Source organism: Marmota monax, unplaced genomic scaffold, assembly GCF_021218885.2.
Source record: "Marmota monax isolate L192 unplaced genomic scaffold, Marmota_monax_Labrador192_F-V1.1 WCK01_AAM20220418_F8-fsc00014, whole genome shotgun sequence".
In the NCBI taxonomy this organism is placed as follows: Eukaryota; Metazoa; Chordata; class Mammalia; order Rodentia; family Sciuridae; genus Marmota; species Marmota monax.
Genome location: NW_026695222.1, coordinates 16,786,384 through 16,807,793, shown reverse-complemented (window position 1 = coordinate 16,807,793; position 21,410 = coordinate 16,786,384). Strand labels below are relative to the sequence as shown.

Sequence of the window (21,410 nt, the reverse complement as noted above, 5' to 3'; positions counted from 1 at the left end):
AGACAGTGGAAATGTGAGCGTGAGTGAGAAACAACACAACAAAGGCAGAAGAGTGTAGGGACAGGTGGGTGCAGAGGCCACTAGGAGGCAGCACAGCACGATGGTTACAAGTAGGGCTTTGGCAGCAGGTCGGAACTCCGGTCTGCCTCCAGGCTTCCGAGCTGTGAGGCTAAGCAAGTAACCAGACCTCTCTGAATTTTTATTTTCTCAGCTGCAACTTGGGGCTAGTTCTACCCACATGCACAGTGGATATAGGGATATAGGGAGAGAATGAGGCCAAGTGCTAAACCTAGTTCCTGGCACACAATAAGCATACAATAAATAGTGGCTTTCTAAAAAAGTGCTAACCATAAAATCCAGCAATTTCACTTCTGGGTATTTAGCCAAAAGAATTGAAAGCAGAGTGCCAAAGAGATATTATACACCCAATGCCATACCAGCATTTTCTATAATAGTCAAGAGGTGGAAGCAAAATACAAGTGTTTGTTGATAACAAAATGTGGTGCATACCTACAATGGAATATTATTCAGCCTTAGAAAGGAATGAAATTCTGGTACATGCGACAACATGGATGGACCTTGAGAACATTACACTAAGTAAAATAAGCTGTTCCCAAAAAACACAAATACTGTACAACTCCACTTGCATGAAATATCTAGCCAAATTCATAGAGGCAGAAAGCAGAATGGTGGTTGCCACAGGCCGTGGCAAGGGAAAATGGGAATTTTATTGTTTAATGAACATAGAGTTGCAATTTTTTTGAGGTAAAAACATTCTGGAGCCGGGCGCGGTGGCAACACCTGTAATCCCAGAGGCTGGGGAGGCTGAGGCAGGAGGATCACGAGTTTAAAGCCAGCCTCAGGGGGCTGGGGATGTGGCTCAAGCGGTAGCGTGCTTGCCTGGCATGCGCACAGCGCTGGGTTCGATCCTCAGCACCACTTACAAATAGAGATGTTGTATCCGTGGAAAACTGAAAAATAAATACTAAAAAATTCTCTCTCTCTCAAAAAAAAAAAAAAAAAAAAAACCAGCCTCAGCAAAAGCAAGACACTAGGCAACTCGATGAGACCCTATCTCTAAACAAAATACAAAATAGGGCCGGGGATGTGGCTCAGTGGTCGACTGCCCCTGAGTTCAATCCCCAATATCCCCACCTCCCAAAAGAAAAAAAGAAAAAACATCTTGGAGATGTGTGCTGGTAATGGTTGCACAAGGAAAACATACTTAATCCTACTGAACTGTTCACTTAAATATTGTTAAAATTCTATTTTTTAGGTTATATGTATTTTACCTAATTTTTTTTAAAGTTAAAAATGCTAGCCAGAAAAATGAAAAAGAGACTAAAAGACTAAGAGGTGGATCCAGAGATATATGGAAAACTAAAAGAGTGAGACCACAGTTACACAGAGATGGAGCAATCCCAAGGAGGGGCGGACACACAGCACACACCTTGGGCACCCAGTCTCTTGATCTACTTGAGTCTCCAATTTATTTTGCCATCCTTAATTTTTGTGGTGCCAAGTTTAAGTTTTTATATTCATATTTGAAGAGTTTACTCACACTGTAAGCTTCATTCTGGAAGGTTGCAAGAACTTTGGGGATAGATAGACCTTGGGTTCAAATACCAGCCCCACCACTTCCTTCATTTATTGATATATTAGAAGACAATGTGGGCAGACACTAGCACTTAGGTTACCATCCTAGCTCTGCCACTTCAGGCAAGCAAGTCACTCTTTCAATTGTTGCTTCAGTTTTCCTCTTCAGTAAAGCCTGTCTTGGCTAGTCAATGGGTAGAGAATGAGAAAAATATAAAGACAGGAGCTTGCTATGAAGTAAGCACAAATAAGTGATGACTATTGTTTTTACTATTATCTTTAATGCTATGTGCTATGTTGGGGTATCATTGATTGGAGATAGACATGTGTGTGTGTGTGTGTGTGTGTGTGTACACACACACACCAGGGATTGAACCCAGGGGTGCTTAACCACTGAGCCACATCCCCAGCCCTTTTTTGTATTTTATTTAGAGACAGGGTCTCAAGAGTTGCTTAGAGCCTCACTAAGTTGCCGAGGCTGCCTTTGAACTCATGATTCTCCTGCCTCAGCCTCCTGAGCCACTGGGATTACACCCAGCATGTATATTTTTATTTATTTATTTGGTGCTGGAGATTGAACCCAGGGCCTCACTCATGCTAAGCACATGCTCTATCACCGAGCTAAAGGGGGCATGTTTTTGGCAGGTACCAAGAAGGAACCTTGGTCTCAGCTCCAGCGCTCTCAGTTCCCCTCATGGATCATGGGGTATTAAAGCTGTCAAAGGTCCTATTTTATAGACAACAGAATTGACCCTTGACACCTTACAGACAACAGTCATTGAAAGGACTTGTTCAAGGTCACGGAGCAAGTTGATGGGGATTGAGTAGAACCCAGATCTCAACTCTTACTGACTTAATCTTGTGATACAGGCTCTTTCTCTCCAGGCAGCTGTGTTTGCACACAGATCTGAGGGGAAGGGAAGGTGGTCTTCCAGGCCCCAGAGATCAAAATGTAGCTGGCCTCAGCCAGAATGGAAATGGAGCAATCTTGCCCTGACGGCAGGCGGGGCCCCATGCTGTTGGACCAGGCCAACTGGGCTAGTAGCCAGAGAGGCGCCGTGGGCACAGCTCAGGGACCTCTCACCAGCTATATAATAAACTAATTATGGGATTAGGGATAAAATTAGTCACTTGTGTAATTATTTTCCTTAGAACAAGAGCAGAAAGGACCTTTTTAAGAGTGGCTCCTTGGCCCTCCCAAGAGTATTCATGCAGAGTCACAGATGAGTGTGCAGGCGCACGTACACACACACACACACACACACACACCAGTGATGGTGCTGGAGGGAGGGCAGGGCCTTCCTGCTGCCATGCCTCACACATGTCCCACACCTGCCTGAAGGCCTGGTGTTACACTCCCCAATGTCTGCCTCATGGACACCTGTGCCACACTATGACAGGTGTATGGCCTCTCTCAGGGACCTTTATCATGTAGAATCTGTAGAACAAACCTTTATGCCCCTCTCCAACCACAGCACATTAGACCTGGGTTCCCAAGCCCTCCCTCTACCCTAAAGGTTGGTGGTACAATTCTAGCAGGACCTGGGGTCCACTGATCCAAAGAGATCCCTGGAATTGGCTGCTATGGTAGGCAGAATAATGCCCCCTCCTCCAGATGTACATGTGATCATCCCAGAATTTGAGTATGTTACCTCATATGACAGGGATTTTGAGATGGAAAGCTCATCCTAGGTCATCCAGCGGGCCCAGGGTAATCACAAGGGTCCTTCTCTGGAACGGAGGGAAGCAGAGGGTGAGAGAGAAGGAGACAGGATAATTGGAGCAGACGCTGGAGGGAGACCATTGCTAGAGGAGGGCACGAGCCAGGGAATGGGGACAGCTATGGCACTGGAGAAGGCAGCCCCACTAACACCTTGATGTTTGCCCCATAAAATAAAAATTTTCAGATTTCAGACCTATAAGATAATAAACTTGTGTTGTTTTAAGCCACACAAGGTGGTTAAGACAGGCCTGGCTCCACAGCCCTCTCCTGTCTCTCCTTAAGAGTAAATAAGGGGCTGGCAGAGGATGGTGGGGAGAAGGGAACAGGCTCTCCAGACCTGAGAGAAGGAGAACCAGTTCCTGCCCATTCCCCTGGATGCCGGAGGTTTGAAGTACCTCGGTGGTTTGGCAAGTTAACCAGCGCCCATACAGTGTCCACAGCCTTTGACCCAGAATTCCCCTCTTGGGGCACCGCCCTAAGAGACCTCAGGAGCACACAGAAAGCCATTTATGCAGTGCTCATTTCAATGCTATTCGTGAGTGCAAAGCTGAAAACAACCCGAAAGCCCATCAACAGAAAGAGGTATGAGTGGAACAAATATTTAATGGAATGCTCTGTGAGGACACATGGCGGTTTCCCATTCATGGGGAATCAAAAACGCAGGATGCAGAGGACACACTAGGCAGGATTATGCCTATGCAAGGAAAAAGCAAAGGGAAAAAGTTGGAAGGAAATGCACCAAATTCCCAACAGTACTCAAGAGTGATTTTTTTGTTCCACCTCCTGTTCTCTGAAATCTGGGTCCTGTTATTACTTTCATAATTTAAAAAATAGTATTAAAAAACAACAATATCTGCAGTAGATCCCTGAGGGACCCATACACTGAGAGGTCAAGGAGAGAGGAAGAACAGGCAAGAGACAGCGGGCCAGAGAGGCACAGGAGACAGAAAAAGCTGGAAAGAAGGGTGTGGCATTGTGGAGACCAAGCAAAAAGAGGAGTTCAGGAGGAGCATGGGGGTGGGGGCTGGTGTCAATGTGACCCAAGAGCTGCTAGTGGTGAGTCATGTGCCTCTCTGCCCCCAATTACTCCTCATTCCCCTCTGAGAAGTCTGACAGAGCACTCTCACCATGACCAGTGTCCCCAGGAGTGGCATATACAATATAAACCAAGCACCCAAAAGAAGCAAGAGCTGCCACACCCAGCCATCCTCACCAAGACCAGGCAAATAGAGAGGGACTTGTTGAAGGGCCTGGATGGGACTTGCACACGTCTTAAGGATTGGACTCTGCAGGTCATAGTGCTTATGTTTTTCACTAGAACCCACATAAACACTCCACACACACACACACACACACACACACACACACAAATGCTCTCTTCTTGGCCCATCCTTCAGCCGTGTTGAGACATGTCCCTTAAATTCTGGGCCTCTTTGAAATAAGCTACACAAGCTTGCCCCGAGAACCATATCCCCATTGACACGTATTCACCCCAACCCACTCCACACACCAGCCTTCTTTCTTCTGAGAATTCTTTCCTCCATCTCTGCCTACCTCTTCCCAGAACCCAGGAAAACATGAATATAGGAGGCAAGAACCCCAGCAAGTCCTGTCCGAATTCAATATCCAAACCCTGCCTCCTACTACACTCGCAATGGACAGCGGCCAGGCTGGACTGCTGCAAAACCCAGAGGTCAGGGGAGCCACAGAGCTCAAGGCTACACCAGGCACTGAAGACCAAGCACCTAAGAAACCACCTCTGACCCTCAATCTGGTGAGTCAAGAAGGAAGGCTGAGTCACTCCCAGATGTCCCCGATTACAGCCCATTTTCAGAAAACTGACATTGCGTACTGCAGCCCGCAGCCTAAATGTATGGGTCATTCTCCAGGTCAGCCTGTGGTAATGAGCTTGGCTGGGCCAAATCAAGGCCAGCACCAATTAGGCTGTCCCCTTTCCTGGCAGTGAGCTCAGTGTCATTACTTTGTTCCATTTTCATCTCATCTGAAAAATCCTCATCAGAAGTCCCTGGAGAATCTTAAAAGTGTTATTCAAACATTAGCTCTGACACAGGCCTCCCCCACTCAGACAGCATCTGCCCAAGGCAATACTTTTTCCTTCCTGCTTCTTGGCACTGCCGAGAAGGAACAGTATCTGAGGCGAGGCATGTGGCACCACAGGTCCTGCTGCCCAGGACCCCTCCTCAGCATTGGTTTTCTCCATCTCTTTGCCTGTGTGTGTGTGTGTATGTGCACGTGTGCACGTGTGTGTGTACCAGGGATTGAACCACATCCCCAGCCCTTTTTATTTTTTATTTTGAGACAGGGTCTCCTTTAGTTGCTTAAGGCCTTATTAAATTGCTGGGGCTGGCCTCACCTCAAACTTGCAATCCTCCCTAACTCAGACTCCTGAGTTGCTGGGATTTCAGATATGCCCCACCACATGCAGCTTCTCTTTGCCTTTTATAAGAGACACCAGGGAAGGAGACTGGGGGCTTCCTATATGGCAGGCATGTCATCTTGTCGACCTTAGTGACAAACCTACCAGGTTGCATTATTATTCCTGTATTATTGAAGTGTGAACTGCAGCTGAGCTACCCTCATATGGTCACCCAGCCATCAGGGGGCCAAGTTAGGCCTGGACTGCTGACTCCAGGACTCTCCTCCAACATGCACTGCTCTGCATGTTGCCCAGCCTCCTTCCCTTGAGTGGAAACAGAGCGCCCATCACTCATTACTCCTTGGCTTATGACCCTGAGCCTTGGTCCAGGTGGAAGAAATAAGGAGAAGAGGGACTTCAGGATTTAGGGCTTCTAGTAGAGACTTCGGAGAATACAACTTGCCTGGGAGAAAAGAACAAAGCTAAAAGCTGACTGCAGCCCCCTGTGAACCTGTAAGGTTCAACTTACAGGGAACCTCCAAGAAAGAATGTGGCCAGAGCCTTTCGAGAAGCCAGATGAGGGCTGTGGAAGACTGGCTTGTGTGGTCAGGGAAGTCAGAGCAGGAAGGACCAATGACTTCATTTTTACAGAAAAAAAAAAAAAAAAAAAAACAGGCCCAAGGAGGAGAAGGGACGTGGTTAGAGACAAAAATGAGTCAGGATTAGGATGCAGTTCTCCCAGTTCTTAGGTTAGCTTCCCTGGACCTAGGAAAGAGAAAGGCCTGGAGAGATGCTACCTGTGATAAATTAATGACTAAATAAACCAGAGGAGCCATCACCTCTGGAGCACAGACCCTACACGGTGCTTTTATGGGGACCCCAGCTTCAATCTGATCTCTCACCCCATGGAAGGTGTGGGCAGAAGGGAGGCCCCTCCATTCGCCAAAGCTCAAGCTCCACCAGGAACCAATCAGAGCCTCAGAAGGAGGCAGAAACTTTGGTTCCCTTGGCAACTCAGACAAAGGCATCCCTTCTGCACTGCCAGCAGCTGGATAAGGATGTAGACTGGATTCCACCTACCAGACAGAGTTGGTTTCTCTTTCCTCGGGAGGAGGGGAAACCACCCAGTCCTTTTGGTTTTAGTTTGCAACCTCCAGTCAGGCCTCTGGGCCCATCTCAGATGGGGAGGGAAGGTGTGGATGGAGCTTGAAGTTGGAGGCTCAGGACAATGGTTGAGCCTTCTCCAGCTTGCCAGGGTCCCCTGCCACCAGGTTATGCCTCAGGATGGACAGGGGCAGGGCAGATATTCATCAGTTCATCACCCACAGACTCCTCCACCAAGGCAGTACCAGCTGCAGAGCCACAGGAGAGCCTGTGGGGTAGAAGTGAGATGGCTGGGCCCAGCCCAGCTCTGGCATCCATTCATAATTGGATCTGAGCATTCTATCACTGTTCTCTTGGGGCCTCATTTTTCCCATCAGTAAGGAGAAACCACTGGGACATCAATGACCTACGGTTCCTAGTGCACACCCATCAAAAAGATAATGGGGAGAAGTGGGAGGGCAGGAGTTTGCTTTATCCTACTTCTAAAAAGTTGCCTAGCCCCATCCAGAACATTCCACTAAAGAGAATTGCCTCTTTGTACATACTCTGAAGAAAATCACAAGAAAATTGATGGACTCCAAAACCAGCTTCCAGATAGAATCCTCAGCCTTGCCACCTACAAACCAAACTGCCACTGCCCACCTCCCTTGTGGCCCTAGGAGGTGTACAGCATCCCCAAAGAGGGTCCCCCTAGCCCAGGAGAGGAATCAATCACTTAGATTTTGGAAGGATTTTCTACACCAAGAGTCAGAAGAAAAGGAGAGGTTTCTCAGGAAGCTTCATGTTTCCCAGAAAGTCCTACTCTTGACATCAAAATGGACAAACTTCATCCATGTTTTCAGCTCTAAATCCCTCCACCAGCCCAGAGCCCCGCAGCCCCCAGGCAGAAGCCCCTTTCCTTCCCTCCCTTCTCCCACACCCACCAGGCCCCACGGTCTGTCCTCTCTCATCACTCCCTCAGATCTGTCCCCTGGTCTCCACTTTCCTGTTCCTGAAGTAAGCTCATCAGTTCTCACTGGGCCACACCAACAGCCTGCCCACTGGCTCACTGGCCAGAGATCTCCAGCCTTGCCCCTCCAATCCATCCTGCCACGGCCAGAAATCTGGTCACATCCTTCCCAACCTAAGGCCCTGCAGGGCCCTCATCATGCTCTAGATAAAGTCTCAGCTCCTGGCTCAATATACACATACTGCAGGATCTAGGCCTGCCCACCACTTCACTTTCCCTCTGCCATTCCCCCATGCCCAGCAACAGGGGCAAATCCAAAGTACCTCCATGCCTAGCAACTGGGGCAAATCCAAAGCACCCTCAGCCCATTTGAGGCCTCTGCATTTTTTTCTTTGAACTTGTGGCTCCTTTTGTGTGTGTGTGTGTGTGTGTGTGTGTGTGTGTGTGGTACCAGGGATTGAACCCAGGGATGCTTAACTACTGAGACTTGTGGTTCCCTTTGCCTGCAATGTCCTCCCTGAATCCACTATTGTTTAATGAACAATCACAGCTCGCCTTTACTAAGTAAGCGCTTAGCAGGTGCCAGGCTTTCTGCTAAGCTCCTGTCTGCACTACTTTACTAAGCCTCATCAAGACCCCGTGAGGAGGCACTGATAGCAGCCTGTCTACAGACACGAAAACAGGATCAGAAATGGGAATGAGCCTGGAGACGTCACATGGTTGATAAGGGGGAAGCAAATAAATTCAAGCATCAAGCATTTTGAGGTCAGGGTCTGGGGCTGAGGCTCAGTGATAGAGCACTCACCTGGCATGAGTGAGGGACTGGGTTCAATCCTCAGCACCACATAAAAATAAAGGTATTGTGTCCACCTACAACTGAAATATATATATATATATATTTTTTAAATTCAGAGGTCACCTCTAACCTCTGGAATCAGAAAACAGCATACTCCAACTCCCAACTGAGGCCTCCCTTGGCATCGTGGGACTAGCCTGCCCCAGAGAACATCACAGAGGGCCCAGCCTGTTCCTCTCTGGGTTTGTCTCTAACCCTGTCACCCACCAGAGTAGAGCAGGGTTCCTGCAAGTACACAAACTGGCTGAATGCACAGCTTGGAAGTAGAGCTTTGCTGTTACCTTAATGGCCGAGCGATGATTTCTAGGACTGTCCTTCAGAAAGTCTAAATTTTTTGGCTGAGCACCAGGGAAGAGCAGGATCGAGCACCAGTTCATCATTTCAACCTCAATTTGCCACTTCAGTCCCCCGTACCCCATGCATAAGTGCTCTAGCCACAATGAATAAGTGTGTATTTACTCACCACTGCCATGTTCATTCTCCCTAAAAGGTGCCATTTACTGAGCACCTACTAAGTGCCAAGTCTCAAAAGAGGCACTCAGCCAGAACTCTCATTTCCTCACAGGTTATTAGTTCAACTAATACCTATTGAATACCTATCATGTGACCTGAAATGTGAAATCAAAAATGAACATCACTATTTTTTTTGCAATGCTGGGAATCGAACCCAGGACCTTGCATAAATGATAGGCAAGTGTTCTACCACTGAGCTACATTCCCAGTCCAACATGACAGTTTTTACAAAATAGCTACAAATTGTTATAAGCATGAGGAAGGAATTCAGAGGCATAGGAAGAGAATGGTGTGGGGTGGGGTGGGGTAATCTAATGAAGCTGATATATAGAAGAAAGAACCAACACTGCAAAGAGCCAGACAAAAAATGCACAGCAGAGGGAACCACATATGTAAAAGTCAAGAGGAGGGAAAGAACTTGTTAAATGAAGCAAATACTCCAGTGTCTGAATTAAGTGACCAGTGAGGAGATTCATGGCTGGAGGAGGGGAGGTAGGGACCCATTTATTCATGGCCCTGCAGGCCATGGTAAGAAGTTTAGATTTTATTCTCTGACTGCCACCTGGAAAGAGAAAATATAGATCATGTATGCAATGTATGCAAAGTAATTGGCTTAGTGCTGGCATGTAGTAGATGCTCAATAAACATTAATTTCCATTTCCTCATCTCTCTATCCATTCTCCACCCCAGACTGGGAATATCCTCTTTAATTTCTGTTCCTTCTTCCAAATTATACATTGTCAGAACCTTTACATTTTCCAAAGACATGTGACCAGTATACCCCTCCTTGTTATGCAGGGCAACTGGTCCAGCAAGAGGTTGCAACTTTCCTGTTGTCACACAGTGGGGCTACAACAGGATGGAACTTTCCTGCCTGCCCCTGAATTGGACCCTGGGTTGGTCTGAAGCTCATGAGGAAGAGGAGACGGCAAGCCCTGGGACCTTTCCCTTGTGTTCTCATTTTCTACTCCCCATCCCCCATCATGAAGAGGCTCAACAAGCCTGATTATCAGCAAACAGTGCGCTCAGGGTAAGCGGGGCAGGGCAGGGGCCTAGAGCAAGCCCCTCTCTAGGTAGACTCTCTCCTGCTTGAAGCAGATAAGGGCAGGCCACACTCTAGGAAGAAGACATGTCCCAAGGAGACTAAAACTCGTGAGGATGTTAACTGATCCTATCAATGTCCCCTGGAAACAAGCGAGGGTTGCAGCCTCATCTTCCCCACCCGGAACCTGAGGCCATCAGTGTTCCACGATTTGTCCAGGGATAGAGAGAAAATGGCAGAGCTCTAACTAGAATAATAGAATGTGTCTGTCTGAGGATCACTGGGCCCAAAGCCCCATTGTGGAGATGATAAAGCTGAGGTCCAGGAAGGTCATGAGCCCTCCCGTGGTCACATGCTGAGGAGGCCCTGGAGCAGGACCGGCAGCCTGCGGGGCTTCTGCTTTCTAGCTCTCAGGCAGCCTCCCTGGAGAAAGGGGGAAAGGGAGGCTGAGGTGAGGCTGGGATGGGGGCGGGGGTCAAGGCGAGGCTGGCTGCCTCCTGGGCCAGCCCCACCCCAGCTCCCAACCCTTGCATTGCTCACAGGGTAGTGAAACCTGCCAAACCAGTCCCTGGGCCAGGACCAAGTGGCAGAGCCCACAGCAGCCAGGGCATGGGTAAGGCAGCAGATACCAAGTGCCAGGGTCAAGGAGGACACAGAGAGGCACCTACTTGGCTGCCAGCACAGGTCAGCGGGCACTGCCTGGGGACAGGATAGGTGCACATAGCTAAGCCACTCTATCACTGGGACTTGGGCACAGCAAGACTCACAAGCCTCTGTCCCCATTGGTCCCAAGGAGAGGTCGTCTGCTTTTTCTCCAGCTCTGGACCCTCAACCTATCAGCAGCCTATGTCACATGACCAAGAGACCCAGGAACTTATCTGGGAAGTGAGAGAGGAGGCAGGAGAAGGTGGCAACACGACCTAGAGACGTTCTCCCCTCCCAACCTCAGCAGCAGAATGAAGTCCCAGCACCCTCCACCTGGGCAGGTGTACTGTACTACCTTGGCCCTCTCCCACCTGGTGAGCCCGGCCAGGAAACAACTGCATGTGTCGGGGAGGGACTGGAGATCTGGGTCCCAGGAGCAGTGCAGGGGCCTTAGGAAGTCTCCCCTTCTTGGGCTTAAGTCTCCCCACCCTTCCTATGGGAGGGCCTTGAAGGTCTCTCATACCACCCACTCCCCACCCTTCCCCACCTCCTGCCCAAAGAAAAGCTCTGGAGATCACACCCATCAGTGTGCAGGGCCCCTGCTGGACAGGCCTGGCTTCTGGAACCTGTTCCCCAGCTCTAGTGCCAGCTGAAGAAGTCAGATTATGGGGGAGCTAATAAGCCCATCCAACTTTTTCCCAGTGCTGGCGTTTCAGCTCAGAAATCACCTCCTGTCAGACCCAGGGGCCAACTGTTGGGCAGGAAGGACCCTTGATGTCAGCCTTGATTCCTCTGACCATTTGATACATGGGTCAGACAAGCACCCACAACTGTCAGAAACTGTCTCACATCTCAACCAATCCCCTCCTTCAATAGATGGGGAGAAGGAGGACCAGAGAGGGGTGTGGCCAGCCTGAGATCACACAGCAAAGCCAAGGTAGAGGTGGCATCCCAGGCCAAGGCTGACCCCCAACTCAGGGCTCCCAGTGCATGCTGCCTCCCACAGCAGAGGCTTTTTCTCAAATTCAAAATCATGAATCCTACCAAGGAGCTAAGAAACACCTTTCTCACTAATTCTTAGAAACTGCCAGAGAATACTGCAAACTTCTACTCCAAATACTGATCAGGTATTCTCTTAGCTAGTTAGGGTAGTTATAACAAAAATGCCATAATTGGTGGCATATTAAGCAACAGAAATTTGTTTCTCACACTTTTTGTGTGGAGAGGTGGTACCAGGGATTGAAGTCAGGGGCACTTGACCACTGAGCCACATCCCCAGCCCTCTTTTGTATTTTATTTAGAGACAGGGTCTCACTGAATTGCTTAGGGCCTCTCTAAGTTTCTAAGGCTGGCTTTGAACTTGCAATCCTCATGCCTCAGCCCCCTGAGCCGCTGAGGTTATAGGCATGCGCCACCATGCCCAGCTGGCTATTTCTCACACTTCTGGAGACTGGAAAGACCAAGATCAAGGTGCCAGCAGATTCGGTGTCTGGTGAAGACCTGCTTTCTGTCAGCCTCGACTCCTCTGACCACGAGACACAAGCACCCACAAATGTTAGGAACTGTCCCATATCTCAACTAATCCCCTCCTTCAGCAGATGGAGAGAAAGAGGCACACAGCATGTCCTCACAATGACAAACTGGTTTCCTGGGTCCTCAGAGCATCATGAGGGAGGAGGCTCATGACCTCATCACTTCCCAAAGGCCCTGCCCCCAAAGCCATTACCTTGGGGCTAGGATCTCAACACCTAAGTTTTGTGGGTGACATAAGCATTCATAGTATATGTTTCCCTGCAGCTTTTTCCTCTGATCCCAGCATGTGGGACAGTACCTGGTATGTGGTAGGCACTCCAAGAAAATTTGTTGACTAAATCAATGCCTAATGGAAGAGCAACTGGAAACAGACTCCTTTACTAGGCCCAAGCACTGGGTAAGGGGTGAGAGAGTGGGAAACAGATGAGAGAGAGGAAATTTAAATCTGGCTGTCTGGGTACTGAACAAGCAAGGACACTGTTGGCCCAGAGCTTCAGAAATCCTGAATCCAAGGTGAGAGAGAGGTTGCCCCAACCACATTGAAAGCAGGGCCTCAAGGCCTGTGTGTATTTCCGTGACTTGGCAAGGCCATGGGACCTCCAAAATTCAGAGTGAAAACCAGAATAACAATCATCCTCTACTTTTGGGTCAGTGCTGCCAGACCCAGAGGTGGATCCCCACAGCACTTTGGACCTGAAGTTGAGCTCCCCAAACAGGAATACCTGAGCTGAAATTGTAGATGAGCCACTTGGCCTCTCTTAAAAGCCAGAACAACATTTGTAAAATGGAGATGGTGCCCACGCCATTCCTGCCTCCCTGAAGGAACACTCTGAAGGCATATACAGAGATGGAAGGAAGCATGCTTTGTAAACTGTAAAGTGTCAGGTAAAAGATGCTGTCAATAACAATAATATTGACATCACTGCCTAGTGGACCTCCATTGCATCCTGACATCTAAATGTCAATCATCACTGGGCATGGTGGTGTATGCCTGTAATCCCAGCAGCTCGGGAGGCTAAGGCAGGAGGATCACAAGTTCAAAGCCAGCCTCAGAAACTTAGAAAGACCCTAAGCAACTCAGTGAGACCTGGTCTCTAAATAAAATACAAAAAAGGGAAAAGGAATGAGGATGTGGTTCAGTGGTCAAGTGCCCCTGAGTTCAATCCCCGATACAAAAAAAAAAAAAAAGTCAATCATCATGATCATGATCGTGATCTTGATCATGATCAATATCATCATCATCATCACCATGTTCCCAACCACGCAGCATTATTATGCACTGACTGTGTGCCAGGCACAGTGCTAAGCATGTCGTCTGCCTCCCTCATCTGGGCTTCACAATCTCTGAAGTAAGGACCATGACTGACTCCATTTACAGAAGATAGAACCAAGGCACAGAGAAACAGCTCATTCAAATCCACACTGCAGGGTGCAGAGGGGCCACATGCAGGCCTGTCTGAGTCTGAATGGAGCTGGAACTCTTCTCAACTGCACTCCACTGCCAAGGGAGGAGCAGGTCACCTTGTTGAAGTGACTCCTGGTTCTCCAAAGCCTGACATGAGCCTGAGGTGATGTGGCACCTCACTGACCCTTGCAGTACTCACCTTTGAGGGGGGTAGAACTGGCTGGTTTTGTTATTCCTACTCAAAGAATAAGAAAACTGAGCTCCCAGGAAATTTGACAACCATGTGTCTTAATTCATTGATCAAAGAAAACTGGGAATATAAAGAATGGCAGAGAGCGGATCCAGAAGGGGAAACGAGGAAAGAGAAGGTCCACTCAGGTCTCAATGCAGACCTTTCCCGAGACCTTCTCCATGCCTGGTTCTCAGAACATGCCATGAAGAAGCCCATGTTGGTGATTCTAGCTTTACAGTGCAGACCCTCCTCCATGGCTAGCTCCCCCTTTGCATCCAGGGCTGGCTTCAGTGAATTGCTTTTCTAGTCTGGGTCTTAATCTCCCCAGGTACCAAATGAGAAAACTAACCTTGGTCAACAGCAAGTTCTAGAGGTCAACACCACTTCCAATAGAGTCTAAGAGGCCAGTCTTGATGCCTCCTCTTCTGTCATCCCTCACCCCAAGGAGACCTCAGGGTACAGTTGCCAACCCTTTGACTTCCTTGGCAACATGTGACCTGGGGCAAGCTCCTGAGCGTCTTTCTCAAGCCCTCTATTCTGAAGCAGGAGTATGTTCCATGTTCCGGTCCCAAGGCACCCTGGTCTAAGCCTGATGAGAGCTTCCAGGATAGGGACCATCATTGTGCCTGATACCACATGACAGCCTGAGGCTAAGAGAGGAAAGGGTTTGACTCCAGATTGTGCACAAGCTGGGAAGAGAGAGCTGGGACCTGAACCAACACTCGGCGTCCACAGCATCCCCCTTGTGCCTGCAGAACCACACTGTGCACGACTTCAGGGTCCATCTTCAATCTGCCTCCTTGAAGAAGCTTTCTGTGACCCCCCCCCCACACACACACACACTGGTTGCTTCCTTTCTTCTCTGATCTGAGGCAGTTTAGAGATTTTTCCCTTTTGGTAATACTTAGTCTATGACACTCGATCAGCTGGTTAGGGAAATCTCTGTGGCCCAACTAGTGTGTGTGTGTGTGTGTTTTCTTCCTCTTTGGTTACAGGCTCAACACAGCCTCCGGCTTTGAATCCAGCTCCACTAATGCTTAGGCAAATTATTTCTGTGTCCCAGTTTCCTTATCTGACAACTAGGGATAATACTATTACCTAGCTCTCAGGGTGAGGATTAAATGAAATGAGACAGACATACTCACTTACATCCATGCCTGGCATAGAGTAGTGACTTAATAAATAGTCATCAGCTTTAATGATTATTAGCTCTTAATAATGTTACTGGCAGCTTTTACCCTGTGATCAGTCCAAGACCAGGACAGCAATGTCAGGGGCTGACTCAGACCGAGGAGGGCCGCTTGGGGCAATGAAGCAATAACAAGCTGAGTCTAAGAGGCAGGACACCTGGGCTTGAGTTTAGCTCTACCAGGTGCCCCCACCCCTCTGTGGCCAGTGGCCAGGGTACCGAGGGGGAGGGCAGTACTGAAGAATGCTGGGATGGGCTTGCCCCAGATCACAGGCCACGGGTAATCTCTTGTTGTTCTTCCCTTGCTTAAAATTTATCAGCCACTTCCCAGGCTCTTCCTTTTATTTATTTTTTTTTAAAGCATCTCACTATGTTGCCCAGGCTGGGCTCGACTTATCCTCCCACCCAGTCAAGCTGGGCTTCCAATCCCTTCTGAACCAAAGCCAGCCCGCTGACACCCTCTTCCACTTTGCCCATTTTTGTGACCCTTGTGTGCTAGACTTCCAAGCCCAGTTAGCTGTGATGCTCCTGGGCAGCTGCCCTGTTCTCCCCAGGCCCGGTCAGGGCCCCTCTGGCCACCTGCAGCCCTTACATGCACCTTCCTGGAACCATTCCATTTCATCAGTGCTTAGTTCTTTGAGTGTCTAGATTACTAGATGTCAGAGAAAGGGCTGGTCACGTTGCTAATCCACCCCTCAGCAACCCCAGGAGTGGCACAAATGTGGAAGAGGTACTCAGTCAAGGGCGGTTGGATGACATGGCATAAAAACCTATCCCAACTCTATAAAACTCTAATTCAACTGCCCAGATGAGTCATTCAGGCTTTCCAGACCTCTATTTCTCTATCTGTTAAATGGGGGCCATTATTCTTGCCTTGTCCCCTCCTCAAGGCTGCTTAAGAATCAAAGAGATGTGCTTTATAAGACGCTTTGCTTATTCAACAAATATCTATTAAGCATCTACCAGATGCAAGGCATGCTCTAATATGATTCCTGTTATTTATTTTCTTAAATTTGAAATATCATTCACATACCATAAAATTTACCACCTTAAAGTATACAATTCAATGCCTTTTAGTATATTTACAGAGTTGTGCAACCATCACCACTAATCCCAGGATCCCAGTCATTCTTAGCAAGAACCAACAATGCTCTTAGAATCCCAGGTCTCTGGTTCTGATTTGATCCAGGTGCAACTTTTCTGGGAAAGCCCAGGGTGCACCTTAGAAGAATTTATCTGGAACAAAAGTAGAATATAATGTAAACGCTCAGGACACACTCTGACCCACATTGTGAACCCAAAGTTGTAGGTTTTCTCATCAGCCCAGCCAAGCCTTTCCTAGCCTGGCTTCTCCCGCTGCCCGGAACGTATTGATTGTGCTGGGCCTGGCCTCAGTTTCCCCACCCACTCCCTGGGCAACATGCTAAAAACTACACCTCCCACAGAGAATCTCCCCTCCCTCCAACACATGGCTAATCCTCTCCACCTTGTGGGAAGAAGCCGAGCCTGTCGACCTCAGCCAGGACTGGCAAGAGCAGTGGGTTGGGGCTGGATCTGGGGAACCTTTGAATACAGAAGTGTTGAGTGACACTTTAGTCCATAGACCTTAGGAAGCCTGAGAAGCTCGGAAATGGTGATACCACCTCCACACACGAGGCTGAACCAAAGAGGGAAGGGAGTCCTTGAAGTGGCGAGGCACTGAGAGGCCAGTTCAGAGGCTGTCCTGATAGATGTCAGCATTGGTGATGGGAACAAAGATCGGGGTTCCTGGGCACTCCTGGCTTCTGTCTTCTAGCTCTGCTCTGCCACTGTGTGATCTTGTAGAAGTCCCTTACTTTCTCTGAACCTCAGTTAATCTACCCACAAAATAGGATAATTATACTCAACCCCTCCTTGCCTTTCTTCTCAGAATTTTGAGGAAAATCAGAGAAAAGTGATGAACTGAAAAGCCCTTCAGCACCAGGCAAGGTGGTGCATACCTGAAATCCCAGCTGGCACAAACCTGTGTCTAGCTACTTGGGAGGCTAAGGAAGGAAGACTGCAAGTTTGAGGCCAGCCTGGGGAACTTAGTGAGACCCTGTCTCAAAATGAAAAAAAGAAGGAAAAAAAGAGACAAAAAAAAAGAAAAAAAAAAAAGGCTAGGGATATAGCTCATGGTAGAGTGCTTGCCTAGCATGTGCCAGGCCCTGCGTCCAATCCCCACTCAAAAAAAAAAAGAGTTGGGGGAAGGTGGGAAGAGTGAGAAGAAGGAAGGAAAGGAAAGCTCCTCATAGGAAAAATATAAAGGTCTTTGATCTAGTCATGTGTGAGCCAGGTGATGAGAGTCATGAGATTAAGGAATCCCCAATAGAATTTTCCTGCCTTTCTCTGTCTCCTTTTCCTGAATGGAAATGCAGAAATCCCTCCAAGAAGAATCAGAGAAATGCAAGAATCCCAGAAATAAGGAGACACAAAAGAAATGCTGGATATCTGGGCCTTATCTGGGTAACATTCCTGAGGCCCAGGCCCCCAGAAATAGCTCTTCTGGCCCCAGGGGGATGATCTGTTCCTGCTGGGGGAGAGGCTGGAGGGCAGTCTGAAGCAGGAGGAGGGATGGGTGGGCGAGGGCAGGGGAGGGAAAGGAAGTTTTCCCTCAGGAGAAAATGACACATCCACCTTCCCTGTGACAACCACGCTTGTGTCATTTTCCTCCTCTGAACCTCAGCACTCTTAACTGTAAAATGGGGTGGAAAAGCCCCTGACATCCTCTGAGTCCAGTTTGGTAAATATGACTGCCATTCCCACATCCTTTTTTTTTTAAAGAGAGAGAGAGAGAGAACTTTTTTTTTTAATATTTATTTTTTTTAGTTTTCGGCGGACACAACATCTTTGTTTGTATGTGGTGCTGAGGGTCGAACCCGGGCCACACGCATGCCAGGCGAGCGCGCTACCGCTTGAGCCACATCCCCAGCCCCCCCACATCCTTTGAAGCCCAGCAGAGTCCCAGGCCTAACAGCATACTCTCCCCCCAACTTTCCACTTAAGTTGTTTGAAGAAAAGCCCAAAGTCACATTAGGGACAGAGTCCAGGCCTCTAGGGGTATTAGCTGCTTTTTGACAAAGGATGAGAGGAGCTGGGGAAGGGTCCCCTCTGTGGATCAGCAGAAGGGCTGAGGAGCCCCCTCTCCACGAGGCTGATAGAAACCATCCTGGCTCCCAGAATTCCACATTGTTTGGAGAAAGGTTGGCCCCTGGGCAATGGACCAAAGGGGAGCACTTTTTCCTCCACTCACCACCAGGAGGACGGGGAAGAAGCATTCACATCTGCTGGTGCCCTCCTCATCCACCATCCAGATGGGCCCTGCCCTCCTCACATCGGGGGAGGAAGGGAAGCAACTGGGCATTTGTACTCAGCAAGAGACATCAAACCTCTACACACTTTTGTGAGGCCTAGAAGCACAGCTGCCTATGACCCCTGCACCCCAGCAGCTCTCTGGTTCTTGACAAACTTCCAAACTTCCCTGCCTTTTCTCAGGTAGCTCCCTCCTCCTGGAGTCATGGGGGGGAGGTATGGGCACAGCATCAAAAGCCTCTCCTCCACTCTTCCCAGTTCTCTCTCCTCTGAGCTCTGGTTGCACATGGCCAGTCCCTCTCAATGGCAATTTGCATGCTGACTGTGTCACAGTCACACCTGCTCACATTGACACCCCTAGAGGGGACACAGGTGATGACTGGTTTCTAGCATGGCCTCTGGAGCCAGTCTGTCCTGAACTGAAACACCAGCTTGTGGTTTCTTAGCCACATGACCCTGGGGCAGTCACTTATCCTAAGCATCGGTTTTCTCTGGAAAATTCAGGCAATAACAGTACCTCCTGTGTTGCAATTAAAAGAGGTAATGCGGGCTGGGGTTATGGCCCAGAGGTAGAGCACTTGTCTACCACGTGTGAGGCCCTGGGTTCAATCCTCAGCACCACATTAAATAAATAAATAGGGGGAGGAGAGGTAATGCTCTAAAAGGCTCAGCACCGAGCCTTACACAAAATGAGAGCTTAGCAATGTGAAATTGGTTATGGTGACCTTTAGGGCAGTTTTATGAGACCTTCTTGACATCTCCTGAAATACCTAGCACGGAGCCACACACTGGATGGATGACTACTCGGAAGCAGATCTGTGAGCAGCATCAGGAAGCCCTTTCCAACAGGTGGAGCAGTGCAACCTGGGTCTGGGCTGCCTCTGTGGGTCAGGAGCTCTGTATCACAGAGCAACATGCAAGCAGATGCAGGACAGCCGTCCTGGGGAGCAGAGGCAGGAGACGTAGCGGTCAGAGTATGGGCTCTGAAGCCAGACTCCATGGGCATGAATCCCCCAGCTCCTCCTCTTATTCAATGTGAGGACCTAGCTGTGTCTCAGTATAAAACAGGGGTAATAACAGTAACAATACTACCTACCCAAAGGACTGTCATGGGTAAATGAGATAATACGTGGCAATGCAAGAGAACATGCCCAGCATACAGTAGGTGATTCAACAAGCCTTAGCTATTGTGATCATTGTTGGTATTTGTATTTCTGTCACTAAAGAGAGGAGTTACAGGACTGGGGCTGTAGCTCAGTGGCAGGGTGCTTGCCTAGCATGTGTGAGGCACTGGGATCGAGTCTCAGCACCACATAAAATAAATAAATAAAGGTACTGTATCCATCTATAACTAAAAAAAAAAAATTATTTTTTTAAAGAGAGAGGAGTTACAGCCCTTTACAGGCCTTTGAGCTGTTCATTTTCCCATAACCAATACTCCAGTAACATCTTAACATGCTTTGGTGGTCTGTCTGCCTAACAGCCTCCACCCGACTGGTCAGGTGGTAGCTCTGTCCCTCCATAGCTCCTTGGGCAGGCACCTGACCCAGGCCTAACCACTCAGAATATCCCTATCCTCCCAGCAACAAGGATAAAACCAATCAATCAGAATCCTTCCCTTGGACTGATAGAAAGACCCGAGAAGAAAAACTGTTCCCTCTTTCTGTTTGGACTGCTAAACTGGAGCAGTGGACAGCTTAAAGGGGAGAGACAAGGGATAAAGGGAGAGAGATGGAAAATTGACCTGATTCCTCATCAGTCCTATGAACTGGCCCAGGACAATCAAGATTAGGTCCGTGCTAGCTAGGGGTAAGGCCAGGTAGAAGCCAGTATAATAGTATAATAATTGCCCCTGTGTTCTTGGGCACAATTCCTGTCACCCAGGCTACAGGGGACAGTTTATAAAGCAGGTTCTCAAGAAGCATCCTAACCTAGCACTCTTTAGACACTCTTCCCTACAGCCCTGGGAATTTGCAGAAGAACTTCAAAATCACTCAATGAACAAAGGGTGATGAGGAAGGCAGGAGTCTGGGTAAACTAACCCCCAGTTCAATGAGACAAACTGGTACAAATGCTTACATGTTGGGATGCAGTGCCCAAAAGGGTTTAAAAAACATTCTTCTAACTGACACTCAGAAGAGCCAATGTATTCATCTACATTCTGCAGAAGGGGAAACTGAGGCCCAGAAAGGGGGAAATAACAAGACCAAGGCCACAGAGCAAGTACTTGAATGTAGGGTTTGGACTTGCAGGCCGATGGCCTCCACTACACCAGGCTGCCAGTGAAAATCTATTCTCTCCTTCCTTCAGCAAACTGATAATGGTTAATGCTTAGACTCTCATCTTTCTCTGCTCTGAGCTTGCTTCCTTGAAGGGCTTCAGGAAGCTTGAGGAGAGACTGGAATAAATGTTCAAACCAACCTCTACCTCCCCTTACCGAGCCCCCACCTCCCCTATGCACACACATCCCGAGTTTCCCTTCTCCCCGCACATTGGCCCAAATGTCAGGGAACAGTTGGGCAGGCCTCCTCCTGGGAACTCCTAATCCACCTCCTCTGTCCTGGCTGCACTGTGGCTGTGGACAGAGGATGCCTTGTTCCCAGTACTTCCTGCCCAGAGATCTCTGTGGGGCCCATGTTCTGGCAGGAAGGAGCCAAATCATTCCTTTTAACTGGAGCTAAAGCCATCCCTGTCCCCACTACCCAGTAATCACATGTTTCCAGCTCCCTTCTCCATTCATTCTACCTGCCTCAGCTTGGCTCAGCCCCATCCCATCCCCCATGGTCCCTGCCCCCTACACCCACAGACAGACAGACACACACAAACACACACACACACACACACACACACACACACACAGGAATAATCCCCTACGAAGCCAGAGGTCCCTCATATTTATCCCAAACTGAAAAACAG

General features: G+C 48.7%; 1 protein-coding gene across 2 annotated transcripts in view; it reads right to left on the bottom strand.

Annotated features, from left to right (window-relative positions):
• The window catches only part of Epb41l1 (erythrocyte membrane protein band 4.1 like 1), a 122,662-nt gene that overhangs the window by 83,299 nt on the left and 17,953 nt on the right, over positions 1–21,410 (bottom strand). The gene's annotated exons all lie outside the window — the stretch shown is intronic.